Source organism: Muntiacus reevesi, chromosome 4, assembly GCF_963930625.1.
Source record: "Muntiacus reevesi chromosome 4, mMunRee1.1, whole genome shotgun sequence".
NCBI lineage: Eukaryota > Metazoa > Chordata > Mammalia > Artiodactyla > Cervidae > Muntiacus > Muntiacus reevesi.
The window spans coordinates 28,444,295-28,467,457 of NC_089252.1; the positions used below are offsets into that span (position 1 = coordinate 28,444,295).

Consider the following 23,163-nt stretch of genomic DNA (forward strand, 5'->3'; position numbering starts at 1 on the left):
TATACAAGTCAATCCGATTCACTGTGGGAGCAGACAACACAAGGATACAAATGCCTGGAGGAGGGAAGAAGATCATTGGGATCATCTTTGAGACTGTCTACCCATTATTTACCTTCAGTACATTCATTGTGAGCTTTCAGGATTTATGACTCATACAAGTTAAAGACTCTCCAAAGAGAATAGTTTTTAATGTCTTTCTTTATTATTTTTTTAATAATTCAGGGCTTGAATAACATTTTTTTAAATATTCATGAAAATGTTTGAGGCCCATAGTATGCAAAAATTTATCATCTAAAGTACATAGTGGCTTGCCCAATAAAAATCTTGAATGAGGAGATACCCCATCACACTTGGTAATGAATGAAAGCTTTAAACGTGCTATTGATGCCATGTATCTGTTTGAATCACTGAAACAAATTGCATCAAACAAATCCTCTGGAAATCACTCAAATGAATAGAACATGAAATTAATCAGGATGCCAGTTAAATAAATTCTCCCCTTTGGGCAGCTACACAAGGGAAGACTTGTGTGTTTTCCACCTTATAGTTTAAAGGCCTTATAGGAAGTTTACATGCAGCTTCCATAACCTGTCAGTAACCAGCTCTATCTGTGAAAAGTTAATAACTGACAAGAAAGTGACGGCTAGAGGGGTAGACTTCACAGAATCAAGGCTCAACAGGGGCGTTTACATACACCACTGCCCTGGTGCAAAGCTTCTGATCTAAGCTCATAAACATGCTAAGGTATCCCAGAAACCTGACTTAACTCCTGCTCGAATTATCACCCCATCTCACTCATGTTTGGCAAGTATCATGGACAAGCCATTTCCTCCTCAGCTTCATCTTCCTCATCACCCACTACTCTGCAGACCTTCACGGCCTCCCGTGTTCCCCACCCTCTCTCTGCTAAAACTTCTCTCTCTCAGTCTTAACAACAACCTCATGAACTCAGCCACGTCGGATGCTGTTGGCAGCCCCACTCCATACTTCCTGACACTTTATTTGTGGTACCTGACTCTGTTCAGTTGGTCTCAAGCTCTGCTTCCTCTGTCTTCTCCTCATCCTCCGTCACGAAGCACAAATCACGTTTTTTGCTTTCTTGGTCCCTGTCTTCAGTCTGGCCCACTGTTCTGTCTGCCTGTATATTTCTATTTCCCCTTTCAGCTCCAGCCACCTTCTTAAGATGGACATTTTCTGCATCTGTAATTTCAATTCCAATTGCCCTCCCAAACTCCAAGTCCCCGTAGCACTTCAAACTCATTAAGCCTAAAACTGAACTCATCATTCCCATGTCCCCATCATGTTTACCGTTTCCCTGAATTGCATCACCACACCCAGAGACACCTAGATAGCCATTCATTTTGACCTTTCCTTTTCCCTTGCACTTCACAGTTTGTAAACCCCTGGGGCCTTTGCACTTCACAGTTTGTAAACCCCTGGACCCTATGAGCTTTGCCTTCCTGACGTCTCCTCTTTGCACCCATCACTTCTCTCCTCTTTGCTCCCGCTGACATACTCAGCCCATTACCTCTTGCCCAACTTCTCAGATAGCCCTCCTCCTATACAAAACTCTTTTCATTTGAGTTCTTAAGGCAAGCCCTAAAGGTGAGCCTTCTTGCTCAAGTAGCCTTGTCCTACAAAACCCATAGGGCTTCCCAGGTGCCACTAGTGGTAAAGGACCTGCCTGCTAATGGGATTTCAGACAGTAAAGAGTCTGCCTGCAATACAGGAAACCCTGTTTTGATCCCTAGGTCAGGAAGATCCCCTGGAGAAGGAAATGGCAACCCACACTAGTATTCTCACCTGGAAAATCCCATGGATGGAGGAGCCTGGTGGGCTACAGTCCATAGGGTTGCAAAAAGTCAGACGTCACTGAGCGACTTCACTTTCACTTTGCCAGTGTAGGAGATGTAAGAAACACATGTTCAGTGCCTGGGTTAGGAAAGTCCCCTGGAGGAAGGCATGGCAACCCACTCCAGTATTCTTGCCTGGAGAATCCCATGGACAGAGGAACCAGGACGGCTACAGTCCATGGGGTCGCAGAGTCAAACACGACTGAAGTGATGTAGCATGCATGCAGGCACAGAACCCATGCTATTTCTTTGGTCAAGAATCAATCCTTTCCTCATTTAAAATTCCCCAAATGACATATGTCTTCAAGGATCACATCAAATACTGTTTTCTCCATAACTTCATGGGCACCCCTTTATTTCTTAAAGCTAATCATTTCACCCTTTAATATTTTAGACATTTATACCATGGACAGAGGAGCCTGGTGGGCTACAGTCCACAGCATTGCAAAGTGTCAGACATAACTGAGCACACATGCATGCACTCACATACCCTTTGAGGGCACATCTTGTTTCATGTTATATTGTTTGTCCTTTATGTTCCCAAGTAGTTCATAAGAGGGCATAGTCTTATCTTAGTTACATGTTTACCCCCACATGGAACATGGGGATTTGGTCTAGGGGTGGGGTTTGCACCTTTAATTTTACTGTTGAGTAAATGGCTCTAACAAGATTTTTTAAACTCAGCAGCATATTTAATGCATATTCATTAATTTTTGACTTTTGTAAATTGATTTGAAAATATTGTTCAGCCCTCTTCTCTGTGCCCAGTCATCTCGGGAAAAATGTTGAACATGGCTGGCCTAGTGACTGTGTCTGGAAATTGTGATAAACTGAGCTTCTGTCTTAGTTATATCATTTTCTCATGGCTGCATATTGCAACTGATCTGCCATTTCTTATTGCAGGGAGAGTAGAGAAGAGAAGAGAACAAAGAGCAATTCCAGGTAAGATGTTGACTAATTGGCCTTAGCTTTATGTCATGTTTTTACTTCCACCCTGAGAAAAAAACTGATTTGCATTATAGTATTCAAAAACTCACCTTAAAAATGTATTAGTTTATAAATCTAGACTTGATTGACTTTGAATTAATGAAAATAAATGGACACATTTTGCTTTTTCGCTTTCACATAAGTCATGTCCTTTTCATACAACCATTCTATTCAAACGAAAATGAGATGGCATGTTATTCAATTTTTCCATGATTACCTATTTAAAAAGTAAGGGTTGCAACCACCAACTTCAAAATGTGAAGATTGTAATTGTTGACAACTGTTTCATTTCCCTAAATATCTGTGAACCTCAATTATTTTTCTTGAAGTTGTTTATGTAGTTGATGTTTTTCAGGATGGTGTCAATTACTTAGGCAAGAAGAGTCTTTACATTTTGGAGAAATTTTAAGATTTCTCCACTTCTAAATCCTAATATATATGCAGAAGTGAATGGTGCTTTGGCACAATGCCATTGAACATAGTAGGGGCCAATATTTGCTGTCTGATACAGAAATACATTTTGACATTTCCATATTTTCATCACTTGGCTTTTGGTTTAAAGTCATGGAAGGTAAGATAAAGTTTCCTTTTCCAAGTAAATATTTGCATAAAGGCAATGTTCCGTTCCCAGTGCCCTAAAATTGTCAGTATTCACAGAGAATTCTAATTTGGCGTATATACCCATGCCCACCACCCATCCTAAGACTTTTTAACCATTATTTTATTTTTTTAATGGAGTGTTTTTTAATTTTTATTTATTGTTTTTTGGCCACATCTTGCCACATGAGGGATCTCAGTTCCCTGACCAGAAATCTAACCCATGCACACTACAGTGAAATCATGGAGTCCTAAGCTCTGGACCACCAGGGAATTCCCACCTCCCTTGCTAAGTATTCACCAACATGTTACTCCCAAATACTGTCTTCTTTCAGCTTCCTTATTTTTTTTCTTTTGATCTGGTAATGATGTGTTCACATGGAGTCAACAGAAAGCCAAAATTTGTGTTAATTCAAAACCAAAAATGTTAAAGTAGTCTAAGCCCCTGTCTCTTTTCTCCTTCCCAATGTCAGTGTTCATTTCAGACATGATTTCCCTCTTAAATGTTATTATTTGCATTCTTCCTGTGGCTCTTTTAAAACCTTATCATGAATGCCAAAAAAAAAAAAAAAATGAAGTCAAGAAAGTGTCTGGTGTCCTCACAGATGTGATCACCTCCATTATTGCTCCTTGGGGGAAAATTGTTTATACTGTTTCTGAACCACTATCGCTATGATCCTGTAGGTATGGACTTAAAGAAACTTTATTGTTGAGATGAAAGCTAAATCGGGCAACGTGTTAAACCAGATGCCTCTTTAAGTCCCCTGTATGCTTGTGGAGTCTCATATGCTGTGTGACCAAGGGGACACAGAACTAGCAACAAAGACAAGAAAAGAACTCAGATTTCTTCATTCCTTCTTCTTCCCAGAGTCCCACCCTCCTAAGCTTTCTTGTCAAATCAAAATACAATCACTTCAATAAAGTGTTAGCTTTCTTGGTTAGTAAAATATTTTTCAACAATTGGAAAATCTTTTCAAGGCAAACACTGATCACCAGGGTTCTGAGGAAACCCCCTTCATTAATGGAGCTAACTTGTCTCAACTGATCCGCAGCTTGTCAGTTATGTTATGTTTCTATGAGAAGACAGAAGAAACCTTCTATGAGAAAGTGAAGTCAAGGATAACTGACCCACAGAGCTCAAATAATTGGGGGAAATCTTTTGGCTTCTCATCATTTCAGAGAACACAAGTCCTGCCCTCAGGAAATCTGCATTTGTAAAGACAGACTGAGTTTTCAAAACTGAGACATAACCATTGCCAGTGGGGCCATGAGTATAACCATGTTCAGTTTGTGGTTCTAGTCTGAATGTCTGCATCTTTGTAAAGCATGTGCCTGAAATACCAATAACATCATGGGGACCCCTACTTCTTACTTCCTGCCTCAATTTCTTTGTATCCGTTGTCATTCATTCTGCTTAGATTCTGTGTCCTACCTGCTGAATTAGACAATACACCCTTTTGGTTGGGGCTTCCTTGGTGGCTCAGATGGTAAAGAATCTGCCTGCAATGTGGCAGACTTGGGTTCAATCCCTGGGTTGGGAAGATCCCCTGGAGGAGGGCTTGGCAACCCACTCTAGTATTCTTGTCTGGAGAATTCCATGGACAGAAGAGCCTGGTGGGCTACAGTCCATGGGGTCACAGAGAGTTGGACACGACTGAGCATCTAAACACAACACAGCATCCTTTTGCTTATAGTGGGTCCATCTCCCAGCTGTGGGAGAGAGAATTTAGAAGAATAAATATGGTAGAGAAAAATAGGGAGTTCCAGGACCCTCAGTTTTTGAGTGACTGGTAATGGTAGTGGTTTAGTCACTAAGTTGTCTGACTCCTCAACCCCTTGGACTGTGGCTCACCAGGCTCCTCTGTCAGTGGGGTTTCCAAGGCAAGAATACTAGAAAGAAAGAAAGTGAAAGTGAAGTCGCTCAGTCATGTCCAATTCTTTGGGACCCCATTGACTGTAGCCTACCAGGCTCCTCCATCCATAGAATTCTCCAGGCAAGAATACTTGAGTGGGATGCCATTTCCTTCTCCAGGGAATCTTCCCGAACCAGGGATCGAACCTGGGTCTCCCCCACTGCAGGTAGATGCTTTAACCTCTGAGCCACCAGGGAAGAATACTAGAGTGGGTTGCTGTTTCCTCCTCCAGGGCATCTTCCTGACCCAGGGATCCAGTCTGTGTCACATGCATTGCAGGTGGTCTCCTGCACTGCAGCTGGATTCTTTACCACTAAGCCACCAGGGAAGCCCTGCCGAGTGAGTAACATTGGTTAATTCTTTGTTTAAAGAATCTTGCACTAAGATGGAAGTTAGTTACAGAGGTATGTTTTTACTCAGAAAAAAGAAATAACTTCCTAACAAGGGAACTTCTCCAGGACTGGGAAGAATGAACTTATGTGAGTAACACTTTACAGAAGTTGGGCCATCACCTGCAAGGGATATTTTTTTATAATAGTTTTTTTTTAATATTATTATTGGAGTATAATTGCTTTATGATGCTGTATTAATTTCTGCTGTATGCAAGAGATGTTGATAAGAAATTCCTGAAGAGTTGGTTGGATCATTCCTAAGGTTCTCAATTTTGTGTCTGATTCTACTTACCATCAGTTCTTTATTAAAATAGCTTCACAATCTGCATATGGATCAACACTAAAAAAATTCCTAAATGGCTCATATTTCATTATATAACTGAATGAATCATGTTCCAAAGCTTGTTAGTTTAGACTGAGTTGTTTAGTAAAGATAGTGAAATAAAATTATTCTATAGTCCATTTAGCTTCTTTTGGGAGAAAGTTGTTTGTATCCTGATTGCAACCCTGGCTATAGTTTCAAGTATGATGCCCTTTTTGATAAGCCAGGAATGAGTCACAAGAGAGTATGGATAACCTGATACCATTTTTCAAAAGCTATGGTAAGCTTAGCCATTTTCAAAAGATAATTCAAAGCATATGCATCTTGACATTGAATTTGGAAACCCATGTCAAATTCATAAAATGTGGCCAGCAACATCAAAGCTAAATTTGGCTGTTTGGGTTGGTAAAGAATATTAAAAATATATGGACGTGAAATGGCAAATAGAAAAATGTCAGGAGGCAAGTGCCCAAGATCAACATTTATCTATTTGTCCTGACCAAAAAAATAGAAAAAAATAACCAGCTATATTCCATAGATTTCTACATAAAAACTCTATGGAATGTGAAGTTACTTTTCTCTTAGGAGAAAAAAATCCCTTTTGAGGTTAGGAATTCTTGTTTTTTAAAAAGCAGCAACAAAAATACAAAAAAGAATTCTTGAAAAGTGCTTCATAAATTATTATTTAGAGAAAGAGATATTAGAAGGCTTACTAAGCTAGACTATCAAGAGACACCATCTGTTAAATAGATATTATTCCAGTTTTTCCAAAAAGGAGAACACTTCAAATTCAGCTAAGTATTAAGAATAGTCCTAATGGACCAGAGAATGGAGTTATCAGTAGGGATGATAATGAGTGTTTCAAAATGACTTTGCATTCTTTTCATTTAAGATGATATTGTTGCTAAGTCACTGAGTTGTGTCTGATTCTTTGTGACCCCATGGACTATAGTCACCAGCCTTCTCTGTCTTTGAAATTTCCCAGGCAAGAATACTGGAGAGGGTGCCATTTCCTTCTCCGGGGTGTCTTCTCAACCCAGGGATCAAACTCATGTCTCCTACACTGGTGGGTAGATTCTGTACCATACAGCCTTGACATAATCCTTTTCCAATTTGGAACCAGTCTATTGTTCCATGTCCAGTTCTAACTGTTGCTTCTTGACCTGCATACAGATTTCTCAGGAGGCAGGTCAGGTGGTCTGGTATTCCCATCTCTTGAAGAATTCCCCACAGTTTGTTGTGATCCACACAGATAAAGACTTTGGTGTAGTCAATAAAGCAAAAGTAGATATTTTTCTGGAACTCTCTTGCTTTTTTGATGATCCAGTGGATGTTGGCAATTTGATCTCTGGTTCCTCTGCCTTTTCTAAATCCAACTTGAACATCTGGAAGTTCACGGTTCACATACTGTTGAAACCTGGCTTGGAGAATTTTGAGCATTACTTTGCTGGTGTGTAAGATGAGTGCAATTGTGCAGTAGTTTAAACATTCTTTGGCATTGCCCTTCTTTGGGATTGGAATGAAAACTGACCTTTTCCAGTCCTGTGGCCACTGCTGAGTTTTCCAAAATTGCTGGCATATTGAGTGCAGCACTTTCACAGCAACATCTTTTAAGATTTGAAATAGCTCAACTGGAATTCCATCACCTCCACTAGCTTTGTTCGTAGTGATGCTTCCTAAAGCTCATTTGACCTCACTTTCCAGGATGTCTGACTCTAGGTGAGTGATCACACCATCATGGTTATCTGGGTCATGAAGATATTTTTTATATAGTTCTTCTGTGTATTTTTGCCACCTCTTCTTAATATCTTCTGCTTCTGTTAGGTCCATGCCATTTCTGTCCTTTATTGTGCCCATCTTTGCATGAAATGTTCCTGTGGTATCTCTTATTTTCTTGTAGAGTTCTCTAGTCTTTCCCATTCTATTGTTTTCCTCTATGTCTTTGCATTGATCAATGAGGAAGGCTCTCTTATCTCTCCTTGCTATTCTTTGGAACTCTGCATTCAAATGGGTATATCTTTCCTTTTCTCCTTTGCCTTTAGCTTCTTTTCTTTTCCCAGCTATTTGCAAGTCCTCCTCAGACAACCATTTTGCCTTTTTGCATTTCTTTTTCTTGGGGATGGTCTTGATCACTGCCTCCTGTACAATGTCACGAACCTCCATCCATAGTTTTTCAGGCTCTCGGTCTATAACATCTAGTCCCTTGGATCTATTTGTCACTTCTACTGTATAATTGTAAGCAATTTGATTTAGGTCATACCTGAATGGTCTAGTGTTTTTCCCTACTTTCTTCTATTGAAGTCTTAATTTTGCAATAAGGAGTTCATGATCTGAGCCACAGTCAGCTCCTGGTCTTGCTTTTGCTGACTGCAGAGAGCTTCTCCATCTTTGGCTGCAAAGAATATAATCAATCTGATTTCGGTTGGAAGAGGGTGTTTGCTGTGACCAGTGCATTCTCTTGGCAAAGCTCTGTTAGCCTTTGACCTGCTTTGTTTTGTACTCCAAGGCCAAATTCACCTGTTACTGCAGGTAGCTCTTGACTTCCTACTTTTGCATTCCAGTTCCCTATGATGAAAAGGACATCTTTATCTGGTGTTAGTTCTAGCAGGTCTTGTAGGTCTTCATAGAACCATTCAATTTCAGCTTCTTCAGCATTACTGGATGGGGCATTGGATCACTGTGATACTGAATGGTTTGCCTTGGAAATGAACAGAGATCATTGTGTCATTTTTGAGATTGCACCCAAGTACTGCATTTTAGACTCTTTTGTTGGACTCTTATGAGGCCTACTTAATTTCTTCTAAGGGATTCTTACCCACAATAGTAGATATAATGGTCATCTGAATTAAATTCACCCATTCCAGTCCATTTTAGTTCACTGATTCCTAAAATGTCAATGTTTACTCTTGCTGTCTTCTGTTTGACCACTTCTAATTTACCTTGATTCATGGACCTAACATGCTAGGTTCCTATGCAAATTGCTCTTTATAGCATCAGACTTTACTTCCGTCACCAGTCACATTTATGACATTAGAGCATCCCCAAAATTTAAGAATATTTTTTTTCCTTTGCATAATTTGTGGAAAGTTACTGGTAAAGAACAGTGTTATTTTTCTCTCAACTCAAAGGTGAAGCTTATTATTGGAAATTCAGCAAATGGTAGAACATCTGCTTTGCAAGCTCAGTTCTTGCTATTTACTCTTTAACTGGGCTTTTCACTTCTTTAAAATGTTCTAAAACAGCAATAGCATCTCATTTTTAAAACTTTTAAACATACATTGTACATGCAGTCATTCAGATTTTAAAAATGTTAGATACTGAATAAATCCATCTGTGTGGGAATGGCATGTTCACTTTCTTACAGGGTACTCAGCTATTGAATGCAAATTTTCAAGTGGATGCATATTTAGCATGATTTTTCTCTGTGCTGTTACTATTTTTGTAGTGCTTTCTGTCATAGTTCTTATACACTATAAAGAAACTCTCAAAAATAAGCATGAGGAGACCTAATTTGTCATTGTCTTAATTATTGGTGACCAACATTAAACATATGGAGTTATCAGCCAGATTATGTTGTGACAAATATGTTTTTAAGTGAACTGTCATTCTTGAAAAGTCTACATTTCTTGGATTTTAATATTTTATAATATTCTACATGTTTTATTCTCACTTTGAGAATCAGTATTCCAGTTAGAATCAAGATTGAAAATGCATATCATCCTAACTTGTTCAGAGTTTACCAAAGCTCTTGTCATTTAATAATACTATATTGCATATTTGAAGTTTGCTAAGAGAGTAGAGGGCTTCCCTGGTAGCTCAGTGGTAAAGAATGCTCATGGGTAAAGAATGCTGTAGGTTTGATCCCTACGTCGGGAAGATCCCCTGGAGGAGGAAATGACAACCCACTCTAGTATTCTTGCCTGGGAAATCCCATGAATGGAGGAGCCTGGCAGTCTACGTCCATGGGGTAGCAAAGAGTCAGACATGACTTAGTGCCTAAACAGCAAAACAACCACCACAACAACAAAACAAGAGAGTAGATCTAAAAGTTCTCATCACAAGGAAAAAAGAAAAAAAAAAAAACTATGTGCAGTGACAAATGTTAACTAGACTTATTGTGGTAATCATTTTGCTGTATATACAAATATTGAATCTTTGAGTTGTAATGTCAATTAGATCTCAATTTAAAAAAACAAAAAACTCATATCTTGATTCCATCTCATTTGGCACCACAAAGGGGCCAGAGAATAAATCTGGGGAAGTGTTTATAAGTTGAGACATTCAATTTGCTAAACATTTTTGCAGTCCAGGCTTTGTGCTTGATATGGGGGATGCAGTGGTGAATAAGATATAGCATTAGTGTTTCAATTCATTCACTTTCAGCTGAGTGAGAAAAACAGGCACATAGAGATGATTATAATCCAGCATGCTGCTGCTAAGTCGCTTCAGTCGTGTCCGACTCTGTGGACCCTATGGACTGCAGCCCTCCAGGCTCCTCTGTCCAAAGGATTTCCCAGGCAAGAATACTGGAGTGGGTTGCCATTTCCTTCTCCAAATCCAGTATGAAGCTTGTCTTTTAGAGAATCACACACTAGGTGTTATGAGGATTTCAAAGAAGAGTTCGTGAAACAGGGGAGATTTGAGCTGATATTTAAAGAAATAATTGAAATTCACTAGGTGGAAAAGGGGGAAGGGCTGGCTTTCCAGGGAGACAAAGACAAGAAGAAGGATGGCCTCTTGAGGGAAGATTTGTGGTTAAATAAGACTGGATGCAATACAGTAATAGACAAAGGCAAGCAATGTGGTCAGAAAAGTAAGCATGAGATAGAGAGAACAAGGGCCATTTTGCCCTTCCATGGAGTTTGGACTTTATGCAGCAGGTATGGGGAGCTGATGAGGGGCAAGGCATTACATAGTCTATTTGCATTTTATAAAAATCCTCCAGAGGAACTCTAGATTAGAAGGAGAATTGACTGGAGACAGTGAAATCAGGAATTGTATCACTTTAATTATAAGAATGGAAGGATGAAGGTCTGTGGGGTCTTGACTAAGACAGTGTCATTAGCGAGGGATCTAAGGAAATGAATGCAGATACATTTACAAGATAGAATTGGCCTGTTTGGTTGGATATGGGAGATAGAGGAAGATGACTCCTAGGTTTCCAGCCTGAGAGTTAAGATGAATAATGCATCCTGTGTGGGGAACACAGGAGGAGGGACAGGTCTGGTGGGGAAAATGATAAATTGAGTTATATCTTTGTTGATTGTAGTGTGATCTATGAGATATGAAGGCAGAAATGTCAAGAATGCTAAATAAGCAGCAGGCATTCCAAGACCGTAACTCCAGAGAGAGGTCTGAGACATAGGATTGCCTTTCAAGCCATCAGTACCTGGATGAGAGTTGAAGCCCTGGTTATGAACAAGCTGCCCAAAGGGAAATGAGGGTGTAAGAAGAAAAGAGGTAGGAGCGAGTCCTTGGTAAATCCCTAACGTGAGCAAAGAACACAGTGAAAGAAGCCAGAGGCTAGAGCCTAAGAAAGATCTGTCAGTGTTGTCTTATGAGAATCAACAGGATCCTCTATCTCTGAATCCAAGAGAAGGAGAAAGACAGAAGAAATTGGTCATGTGTGTGAAATGCCACAGAGCAGTTAAATAAAATAAGCACTTGGAAAATGTTCATTGGATTTGGGAGAAAAAAATCTCCTGGTTACCACAAAGAAATTACTTTTCAGGAGTTCTGTTAGTGAAATCCAGGTAGCAACGGGTTGAGTGAGGGAGTAGAGAACAAACGAGAACAAATACTTGTTCTTTTGAAGAATTTGCCTTCAAAAAGGAGCAGGGGGAGAGACAGAATCATGTTATACGGCAGGGAATCCATGTTTACTGAGAACTTCTAGTTCAGGCTCTGCACTCACTGCCTTTTACTTTACCCTCAAAATGGCCCTGTAAACTCTGTTTACGGTCAACATTTTAAAAATGAGAAAACCAAGATGTAGAGAAGTTACATAACTTGCCTTTAACCCCATGTGTTAACTGGTGGAGTCAGAAATGGCCTCCAAACAGTGGATTGCTAGAAGCAACTTGAGTTATATGGGGACATAGCTGGAGAGAACTGGTTTGTACATGTCTTTTTCCCACTCTGTGCTCAGGGAGATCATGTAGATAGCTTCAGTTGGCCACGGTAGAAGAATTTACACCATGGAAACTGGCAAACCAGGGTTGGGTGATTCGTTTGCTTATTCCTGGAGAATCAGCTGCTAAACTCTGACAAGCACAGTCCTGGGTCTCTGTCTTACCGACAGCAAAGGCCCAGCACTTCCTACTGCCCAGCATACATGACGCCCAAGGTCACTTGGTTAACTCACAACCAAGAGTTGAGACTTTAACCCAGAACGGTGATCCACATCCAGCCTGATACAGGCCCAGGGCTTTGATGAAAAAATAAACAAGGTATTCATTTCTCACGTTCGCTGCCCAAACAGCCCACGTTGGTATCAAGGATGTCTCATATTTATCCGTTTTCTAATTCTAAACTACCAGTCTTCTGCTTTATCCTCCCAGGTGATCCATCTCTGGATCACCTTTTTAAACAACTTTCCTGAAGCACTGGCTTCCTGAACTATGTTAACGAAAGCTATTTTAAAAAATAACCAACCTTCCCTGGGTTTATGGTTTCAGAACACTATTTATTATCAAGTGAAATAAAGTATCTTAAATGTATTTTTCCATCCAGAAAATGGAAGACGGACACGGGCTATTCATTAAAAGGAAATCTGAAGAGTTTAAAACAGGCTTCACTTTCCAGCTAGTTGAATTTATGATAGAGAATGAATAACAAAACAGCTGTGCAGCTTTATTTTGAAAATCCCTAAATTTCTTTTTTATAACACTACATTTAAAACAGAATGTGTATGCAAATTAGACAAATCTGAAATGATAAATAGCTAATATGGGAGAAATTGCATCACCCTTCATGGTCAAAGTGCAGGTATAAAAACCTCTCTCTGAAATTCCCTCTGTGGATTTATTTTGGATTGCTATTGTGGTGCACAGAGCAAGATTTATTTGCACACAATTGAGACCGGAAACGTGGTTCCTTTAGGTGACGGGGGAGAAATATCCTCTTTAGCTGCATCAGAATAAAGCAGCGTGGCTCATTGTAGAACGGAAGAAGAACTTTCATCTCGGCTGATTCTTGAACAACCTAAGTGTTCCTTTCATCCAGAAGAGGAAATGAAGAAAAGTTTTGTAATTTTGTTAGCCAAAAATTATTTCGCTGTTTCATCTTAAACATTCTGTAGGAAAGCCCACAGGGAATTGCCAATTAAAATGGAAAGAGACTCAAGTAAAAATAGACTTTCAGGAGTTATATGATAGAGCTCATTAAGGCAGTATAAGCCAAAGCCATTCTCAATAAAATTAGGCTCATGCTAGTTTGAATTTATTGTGGAAGTTGTGTCAAAGGGCATCCGAGGTGTGTCTATTAGTCAGTATAATAGTAATTACACTTTCATCTGACCCGATTTGCTCCATTCCCGAGCATTCTAGGTCAGTGCATATTTTGATTAGTTAAAACTGGCACTCATACTGGCAGAGGATTAAACATGCCCACAGCAATAGAGTATAGGTGATCCTGAGGGTTTCTTGTTAAAGGAGTCTTAAGTCATACCTGATTTTCCCACAGAGAAAACAATGAACTTGTATTTCTAACCAAAAGAACAGATGCCCAACTTTTTTTTTTTTTTTTCATAGAAATGATCACAAACATTTTAATCAGCTGTGAGTGATATACTTGTATGCTCTGTCACTGAAAACCATCTACAGGGAACATAGTCATTTGAGCTGAGTAATACAGTAATCAATCGTATAAATTGTCCTACTATCTCACTGAAAATTCCCTGATAAGAGGATTTGAAGGGCAGGAGAGAAGCCAGGAGACTCTAAGGAAACAAGAAACGCCTGCAGACGGCTCACCCCAGAAGTGAGGTTATGACTTGAGTGGCTATTGCCGGGACTCTGAGAGAGGCAAAGCCTGGTTTGAAGTAAAGAGAACTGGGAAGGGAGATAGATGTTGGGGAGAACCAGAGCCCAGGGGACTCTTTTAGAAACAGCTAAGTAATCTGATCAACTCATTTATACTGAGGAGCTAATGAAGGGCCATGAATTACTACATGACTGATTCCAGAAAAAAGAATTAAATCTTGTTCCATGTGATCATCAGTGTCTTGGCTTTCATTTGAACCATTTATAGATGATGATCCTGACCACGGCCCATGGTGTTTGTTCCAACATCTTTTTCTCATTTGAGTCCTCACAGACTATCTCTTGAATCTGTCTATCTTTGCTGACCTGCATTTGCTTATACATCTTCACCATGGAGTTATTAATGAAGTGAAAGTGTTAGTGGCTCAGTCGAGTCTGACTCTCTGCAACCCCATGGAGCTCACCAGGCTCCTCTGTCCTCCACTATCTTCCAGAGTTTGCTCAAATTCATGTCCACAGAATCGATGATGCTATCTCACTGTCTCATCCTCTGCTACTCCCTTCTTCTTTTGCCTTCAGTCTTTTCTAGCATCGGGGTCTTTTCCAGTGAGTCACAATACCTAGAAACTCACTAAATCTTACATCCCAGAAGATTCTACATTCTATCTCTATGAATTTGATCACTCTAGGTGCCTCATATAAATGGAATTATACAGTGTCTTTTTGCAACTGGTTTATTTCACTTAGCATAATATCTTCAAGGTACATCTATGCTGCAGGATATCTCAGGGTTTTCTTGCCTTTTAAGGCTGAATACTATTCAATGTGTATAATGAATTTTGTTTATCCATTCATCCATCAATAGGCACTTGGGTTGCTTCCACCTTTGGCTATTCTGAATAATGCTACTATGAACATGTGTGTATAAATATCTCTTCAACATTGCATTTTCATTTCTTTTGAGTATATACCTAAAGATAAAATTGTTGGATCATATGGTTCAGTTCAGCCATTCAGTCGTGTCCGACTCTTTGCGACCCCATGGACTACAGCACGCCAGGCTTCCTTGTCCATCACCAACTCCCGGATCTTTCTCAAACTCATGTCCATCAAGTCAGTGATTCCATCCAACCATCTCATCCTCTATTGTCCCCTTCTCCTCCTGCCCTCAATCTTTCCCTGCATCAGGGTCTTTTCCAATGAGTCAGTTCTTCACATCACGTGGTCAGAGTATTGAAGTTTCAGCTTCAGAATCAGTCCTTCCAATGAATATTCAGGACTGATTTCCTTTAGGATGGACTGGTTGAATCTCCTTTCTGTCCAAGGGACTCTCAAGAGTCTTCTCAAACACCACAGTTCAAAAGCATCAATTATTCGGCATTCCGCTCTCTTTATGGTCCAACTCTCACATCCATACTTGACTACTGAAAACACTTTTATAGCTTTGACTATACGGACCTTTTTTGGCAGAGTAATGTTTCTGCTTTTTAATGTGCTATCGAGGTTGGTTATAGCTTTTCTTCCAAGGAGCAAACGTCTTTTAATTTCATGGCCGCAGTCACCATCTGCAGTGATTTTGGAGCCCCCCAAAATAAAGTCTGTTGCTGTTTCCATTGTTTCCCCCTCTATTTGCCATGATATGATAGGACCGGATGCCATGATCTTAGTTTTCTGAATGTTGAGTTTTAAGCCTATTTTTCACTCTCCTCTTTCACTTTCATCAAAAGGGTCTTTAGTTCTTCTTCACTTTCTGCCATAAGGGTGGTGTCAGCTGTATATCTGAGGTTATTGATATTTCTCCCGGCAATCTTGAATCCAGCTTCTGCTTCATCCAGCCCGGCATTTCACACGATGTACTCTGCATATAAGTTAAATAAGCAGGGTGACAGTGTGCGGCCTGGATGTACTCTTTTCCCAGTTTGGAACCAGTCTGTTGTTCCATGTCCAGTTCTGTTGCTTCTTGACCTGCATACAGATTTCTCAGGAGGCAGGTAAGATGGTCTAGTATTCCCATCTCTTGCAGAATTTTCCAGTTCATTGTGATCGTATGGTACCCTATAAGATTTTAACTTAGGCAGAGAAAATTATTAGATTTGTAAGATTCTCTAGGCTTCACAGTTATTTGTTTGCTTATTTGGTTTTCTTCCCTCTCTCTTGCTTTCTTCTAGATTAACCCTATCCATTAGAAATATAATTCAAACCATAGATATAAATTCAAACTTTTGAATAGCCACATTTTAAAGAGTAAAAGGAAATAGATGAGGTTAATTTAAGAATATGTCATTTAACTTAGTATTTTAATAATATTATCATTTGAACATGTAATCAATATTAAAATAAATGTGATGTTAGGAACTATGCATTTGCCAGGCATACAATGAAAATTAATAGATCATATGATACAAAAGGAAAAATGTAGTCCCACCAAAATGAAAAAGTGTGTTTAATAGAAAACTGTTGTACACTGCTTTGACTTAATTTTTTCGTTGATTTTCAGTGTTGTGTTAGTTTATGCTGTATAGCAAAGTGTATTGGTTATATAGAAATTCAATCTTTTTTAGATTCTTTTCCCATAGGTCATTACAAAATATTGAGAAGAACTCCCTGTGCTATACAGTAGGTCATTATTATTAGTGTTACCTATTTTATATATACTAGTGTCTTTTTGTCAATACCAGTTTCCCAATTTGGCTTAAAACTCAGCATCCAGAAAACTAAGATCATGGCATCCAGTCCCATCACTTCATTGCAAATAGGTGGGGAAACAATGGAAACAGTGACAGACTTTATTTTCTTGGGCTTCAAAATCACTGCAGATGGTGACTGCAGTCATGAAATTAAAAGACACTTGCTCCTTGGAAGAAAAGCTATGACCAACTTAGCATATTAAAAAGCAGAGACATTACTTTGCCAACAAAGGTCTGTCTAGTCAAAGCTATGGTTTTTTCAGTAGCCATGTATGAATGTGAGAGTTGGACAATAAAGAAAACTGAGCACTGAAGAATTGATGCTTTTGAACTGTGGTGTTTGAGAAGACTCTTGAGAGTCCCTTGGACTGCAAGGAGATGAAACCAGTCAATTCTAAAGGAAATCAATCCTCAATATTCATTGGAAGGACTGATGCTAAAGCTGAAACTCTAATACTATGGCCACCTGATGCGAAGAGCTGACTCATTGGAAAAGACCCTGATGCTGGGAGGGATTGGGGGCAGGAGGAGAAGGGGCCGACAGAGGATGAGATGGTTGGATGGCATCACCGACTTGGTGGATGTGAGTTTGAGAAAGCTCTGGGAGTTGGTGATGGACATGGAGGCCTGGCATGCTGCAGTTCATGGGGTGGCAAAAAGTCAGACACAACTGACAAATTGAACTGTCTCCCAATTTATTCCCTTACCCTTTCCCCACTGCATAAATATGTTTTCTTCATCTGTTTTGTAAATAAGTTCGTTAGTACCATTGTTTAGATTCCACATGTAAGTGATATCATATTTGCCTTTCTCTGTCTGACTTATTTCACTCAATATGACAATCTCTGGGCCCATCCATGTTGCTGCAAGTAGCATTATTTTGTTCTTTTTTAACAGCTGAGTAATATTCCATTGTATATATGTACCACATCTCTCTTATCCATTCCTCCATTAATGAACATTTAGGTTGCTTCCTTGCCACGGCTATTGGAAGTAGCACTGCAATGACACTGTGGCACATGTATCTTTTTGAATTATGGTTTTCTCCAAATATATTCCCAAGAGTGGGATTGCAGGCTCATTTGATAGATTTATTCTTAATTTTTTAAGGAACCTCCATACTGTTATCCATAGTGGTTATAACAATTTGCATTCCTATGCAGGAATGTAGCAGTGTAGGAGGCTTTCCTTTTCTCCACATACTTTCCAGCATGTATTGTTTGTAGATTTGTTGATGATGGCCATTTTGACTGTTGTGAGGTGATGCCTCATTGTAATTTTGATTTGCATTTCTCTAATAGTGATGTTGAGCATCTTTTCATTCAGCTTTAAGTTAGAATTCAGGTTAATTAAAATTTACAATTCAGTTCTTAAGTTGTAGTAAGCACACAGCAGGTGTTCAGTAGTCACCTGTGGCCGGGGCGACCACGGGAGACGGTGCAGGGCGGAGCATTGCATCATCGTGGGAGTTCTGGTGGAGAGAACTGCTCTAGGCCCTGTTGTCCTCGAGGGTGAGGCACTGGGCTATCTTTTTATCAGTGTAGCCTTATCACCTGGTGCTAGTAAGTGCTGAATATGTATTTGCTGGGTGAGCTCCTACATGTATTTAGCAAGCTCTCCTTTGTTGAATGCTTTCCATCTACCCAGCACTGTCATGGCCCTGGGGTCCCACTGAGTGAGCCTGTATCAGCAGCAAGCCCTGTCCTGCAATGCCTGTGCAGAGGCTAAGATCCTTGCTGGTGCTAGGTTCTATTTGTTTGGTTTCTGAGCTAGGTTTTTGGATGAAATGGGAAAATGTATTGAGAACAAAGACAGAGGTTGCTTGTATGGTTCTGTTTTGTTCCTGGGACCTCCCACAGGACCTGAAAGAAGTCAGTATTTCATTCTTGAAGAAACAAATGAAGGAACATGTGGCCTTGTTAAATTATCACACCCTGAAAATGGCTCTGTGAGTTTCCAAAGGAAGGAGGTCCCTGAGAATGATGGGAAGGGGAGGGCAAGAGAAAACCGGAAAAATGGAAGCACACAGAAGAAGGATATGAGAACCTTACACAGTGCATTGTACACTGTGTAAGTACAATAAGTACACTGTGAAGTGCAGAGGATTGTCTCTAGCCAACCTGGATCCATGAGCACTTCCTTATCCATAAATTAAAGCACAGATTTCATTAGTTCTGCATATAAATTTCTGCATCCTGATTCCATTTGGAAGTGAAGTCATTCACTCATTCATTCATTTGTTGAAGAACTATTAAAAGAATATTTATTACTTATGACTCTGAGTTAAGGGCAAAGCACTGGAGCTGTTTTTCAGTTGAAGAGAAATCTCACACTTTAAAAAAAAATTATTTGTTTTGATTGTTTGGGGAAAGTAGAGGTGTGGGATGGTATTTTCTGAATTTTGTCTTCAGGTCCATGGTAGATGAATCTTGATTGCCTTTCAGTTCAGTTCAGTCACCCTGTCTGTCTGACTCTTTGCCACCCAATGGACTACAGCACGCCAGGCCTCCTGCCCATCACCAACTCCTGGAGTCTACCCAAACTCATGTCCATTGACTCAGTGATGCTATCCAGCCATCTCATCCTCTGTCATCCGCTTCTCCTCATGCCCTCAATCTTTCCCTGCATCAGGGTCTTTTCATATGAGTCAGCTCTTCGCATGAGGTGAGATGGCCAAAGTATTGGAGTTTCAGCTTCAGCATCAGTCCTTGCAATGAACAACCAGGACTGATCTGCTTTAGGATGGACTGGTTGGATCTCCTTGCAGTCCAAGGGACTCTCAAGAGTCTTCTCCAACACCACAGTTCAAAAGCATCAATTCTTCAGCACTCAGCTTTCTTTAGAGTCCAACTCTCACATCCATACCTGACTACTGCAAAAACCATAGCCTTAACTAGATGGACCTTTGTTGGCAAAGTAATATCTCTGCTTTTTAATATGCTGTCTAGCTTGGTCATAACTTTCCTTCCAAGGAGTAAGCGTCTTTTAATTTCATTGCTGCAGTCACCATCTGCAGTGATTTTGGAGCCCAAAAATATAAAGTCAGCCACTGTTTCCCCATCTATTTGCCATGAAGTGATGGGACCGGGTGTCATGATCTTAGTTTACTGAATGTTGAGCTTTAAGCCAACTTTTTCACTCTCCTCTTTCACTTTCATCAAGAGGCTCTTTAGTTTTTCTTCACTTTCTGCGATAAGGGTGGTGTCATCTGCGTACCTGAGGTTATTGATATTTCTCCTGGCAGTCTTGATTCCAGCTTGTGCTTCTTCCAGCCCAGATTTCTCACGATGTACTCTGCATATAAGTTAAATAAGCAGGGTGACAATATACAGGCTTGATGTACTCCTTTTCGTATTTGAAACCAGTCTGTTGTTCCATGTCCAGTTCTAACTATTGCTTCCTGACCTGCATACAGGTTTCTCAAGAGGCAGGTCAGGTGGTCTAGTATTCCCATCTCTTTCAGAATTTTCCTCAGTTTATTGTGATCCACACAGTCAAAAGCTTTGGCATAGTCAATAAAGCAGAAATAGATGTTTTTCTGGAACTCTCGTGCTTTTTCGGTGATCCAGCGGATGCTGGCAATTTGATCTCTGGTTCCTCTGCCTTTTCTAAAACTAGCTTGAACATCTGGAAGTTCATGGTTCATGTATTGCTGAAGCCTGGCTTGGAGAATTTTGAGCATTACTTTACTAGTGTGTGAGACGAATGCAATTGTGCAGTAGTTTGAGCATTCTTTGGCATTTCCTTTCTTTGAGATTGGAATGAAAACTGACCTTTTCCAGTCCTGTGGCCACTGCTGAGTTTCTCAAAATTGCTGGCATATTGAGTGCAGCACTTTCACATCATCATCTTTCAGGATTTGAAATATCTCAGCTGGGGTTCCATCACCTCCACTAGCTTTGTTTGTAGTGATGCTTCCTAAGGCCCACTTGACTTCACATTCCAGGATGTCTAGCTCTATCTAAGTGAGTGATCACACCATTGTGATTATCTGGGTCATGAAGATCTTTTATGTATAGTTCTTTTGTGTATTCTTGCCACCTCTTCTTAATATCTTCTGCTTCTGTTAGGTCCATACCATTTCTGTCCTTTATTGAGCCCATCTTTGCATGAAATGTTTGCATTGATTGCCTTGGAGTGAGTCTATTTGCCTAAAGAGATAACGAATATTATAATACCTTTTCAGGTCACTGCAACATTAAAAACAAAGCACAAAAAGCAGTATTTCTTTGATAATTCTGTCTTTATGGTGCTTGTTGATTTTCAGCGTTCTGCTGTTACCTTCTAAATGCATGTAAATACAAGGGAAAAAATACAGTTTTAATAAACAGTTCCTCTCCTACCTGCCTCTGTGGGGTTGGAAATGGGAATCCACATTTAGAAATAATTGGGGGATTGGACTGAAAAGAGATTCGGGATGTCATTAACGTTTATCTCACACCTTTAACACTATTCTCTGTTGCATCCCTTTTAATTGCAATCAAGCACATTTATCAGTAAATTTTTTTGCCATTATTACAGGGGCCTCTGCACTTTAGAAAATAATAGGATATGAGTGACAGTCTCTGTCATGGAATGTTCAATTTTTTTTTTAATTGCAAAATGAACCAAACAAGTGTTTGCATGCTTTCCCAGTGTCTGCTGTAACCAGGCCTTCTCAGCAGTAATGAACAGTAGTGGTCATTGTTTGCTAGAGGACAGCTGTGTGTTGACTTCCTGGGAATTAGAAGAGAATTTGTGAAAAGTCAAGTGATAGCATTCAAAAGATCCTTAATCAACATGGTTATAGAATCATCACTGTAAACAAAAAAAATAAATTTGCCCCATATTAAAAATATGTAACTCATACTTAATTCCTATGCAACTATTGTTGTTTTTTTAATATTAAATGATAAGTGTTACAAAATCATGACAGTGGTTCAGTTAAAATAATTTTGGGCCTAAAATACCTAGTACATAAATGGTTATGATGAAATCATAGAATGATGTTTTTGATTGTTGAATATATTAGAGAGTTTCTCTTTCTTCTTCCTTTCTTTATCCTGATGCAAATGTGCAGTATTTTTTTAAAGGTAAAATGTAAATGCATTCCTAGAATTCAGTTTACCTTTCTGGTGTTTATCAAGAAAATAAGAAAAAATCATTTTCCTCTTCCACGTTTGAAAAAGAAAACAGTGATAATCAAATGATTACTTTTTAAACTCCATAGCAGAAGTCTTTAAATAACAACTTACTAACACATCTGGATTAGATCCTGGTTTCACACTGAAGAACCAATAATGTCATATTCTTAGTATTCTAATTATAATCACAATCTGTGAATTTCAGTGAATTTTTCAGGAAACATGTAAACTTGGCAGTAAAGTTATTGAGAGATTGTAAAAGTCAATCAAAGACTAAATGATCTGAAAGATGGATTTCATTATCTCCTGTTTTGAAGTAACATATAGTAATTGTTGGCAGAAATAGATAAAGCAGATGCCTCTGATCAGCTTACATTGTTAATCTTTTCTCTCCAAAAGATTTGGAGAATCTTTTGTGTCCAGATTCAATACAGTAGGATCCCATGCAGTATAAGTTAGACATCATATTCTTTCCACTAACAAAGTATCAAATTTAGCATTGTCACTAATGAGACAGTGTCAACAGAAGGTATTAGTTGCAGGTGAAAAGTAAGAGATTTACACTTAAGATGGAAGACAGGATTAAACTTTTAGTTCATCTTTGCTGATATTAATAGAAATGGAAACACCAAGGCTAAGACGTGACTGATTTCAATTTTTTAGAGAACTTGTGTGAATAGTATAACATGTACAGATCTGAGAGATTCTGCATGTTCAATTCTGATGACCACAATAAAGTGAGGATAATGTTAAAGTGAGGAGCTGAGGATAAGAAGAGCTCTCTATTTTGGATAACTTAAATTTGAGATCACCGTTACCTACCCAAGCTAAGATGCTTCTTGATGATCTACTGCAATCATCTAGGTAAGAAATAATAGCCACCTGAACTAGGGAAGGGACAGTGAGGCTGGGGAAGCGGGTGGATTTAAGAAAAGTCTGAAGAAAGAATAGACAGCACGTGGTTATTAATAGCAAGTGAGGGTGAGGGGATTTGAGAGGAATTCCAAGGATGACTGGGGGCACTAATCCCGGAGAGTGAGCACTGGGCCAGGAGCATGATTAGAAGAGGAGGACTTCAGACTGGAGGAGGCAGTTTTATTGCTTTGGGGAGACCTACAGGCATGCGCACTGAGCATGTCCTTATTTCAGCCTGCAGCTCAGGTCAGAGACACAGTTTAGACATGTGGGGGTCAGTGGTATAAATATAGTTATCATCAGTGCCAACAGAGCGGATGAGGTTACTCCAAGAAAGTCTGTAGGTCAAAAGCATACAGAGTCTATATTTCAGATGAAAATAAAAGGCTTGT

The 23,163-nt window shown here is 39.5% G+C and overlaps 1 protein-coding gene across 1 annotated transcript in view; it reads left to right on the forward strand.

Moving 5' to 3' along the window:
- The first annotated feature begins 2,759 nt into the window (after nt 1-2,759).
- CHST9 (carbohydrate sulfotransferase 9) overlaps nt 2,760-23,163 on the forward strand; it is a 151,502-nt gene continuing 131,098 nt past the window's right edge. The window contains exon 1 of the mRNA XM_065935139.1: nt 2,760-2,795. The gene's annotated coding sequence lies outside the window, so the exon portion shown is untranslated. The remainder of the gene's footprint in view (nt 2,796-23,163) is intronic.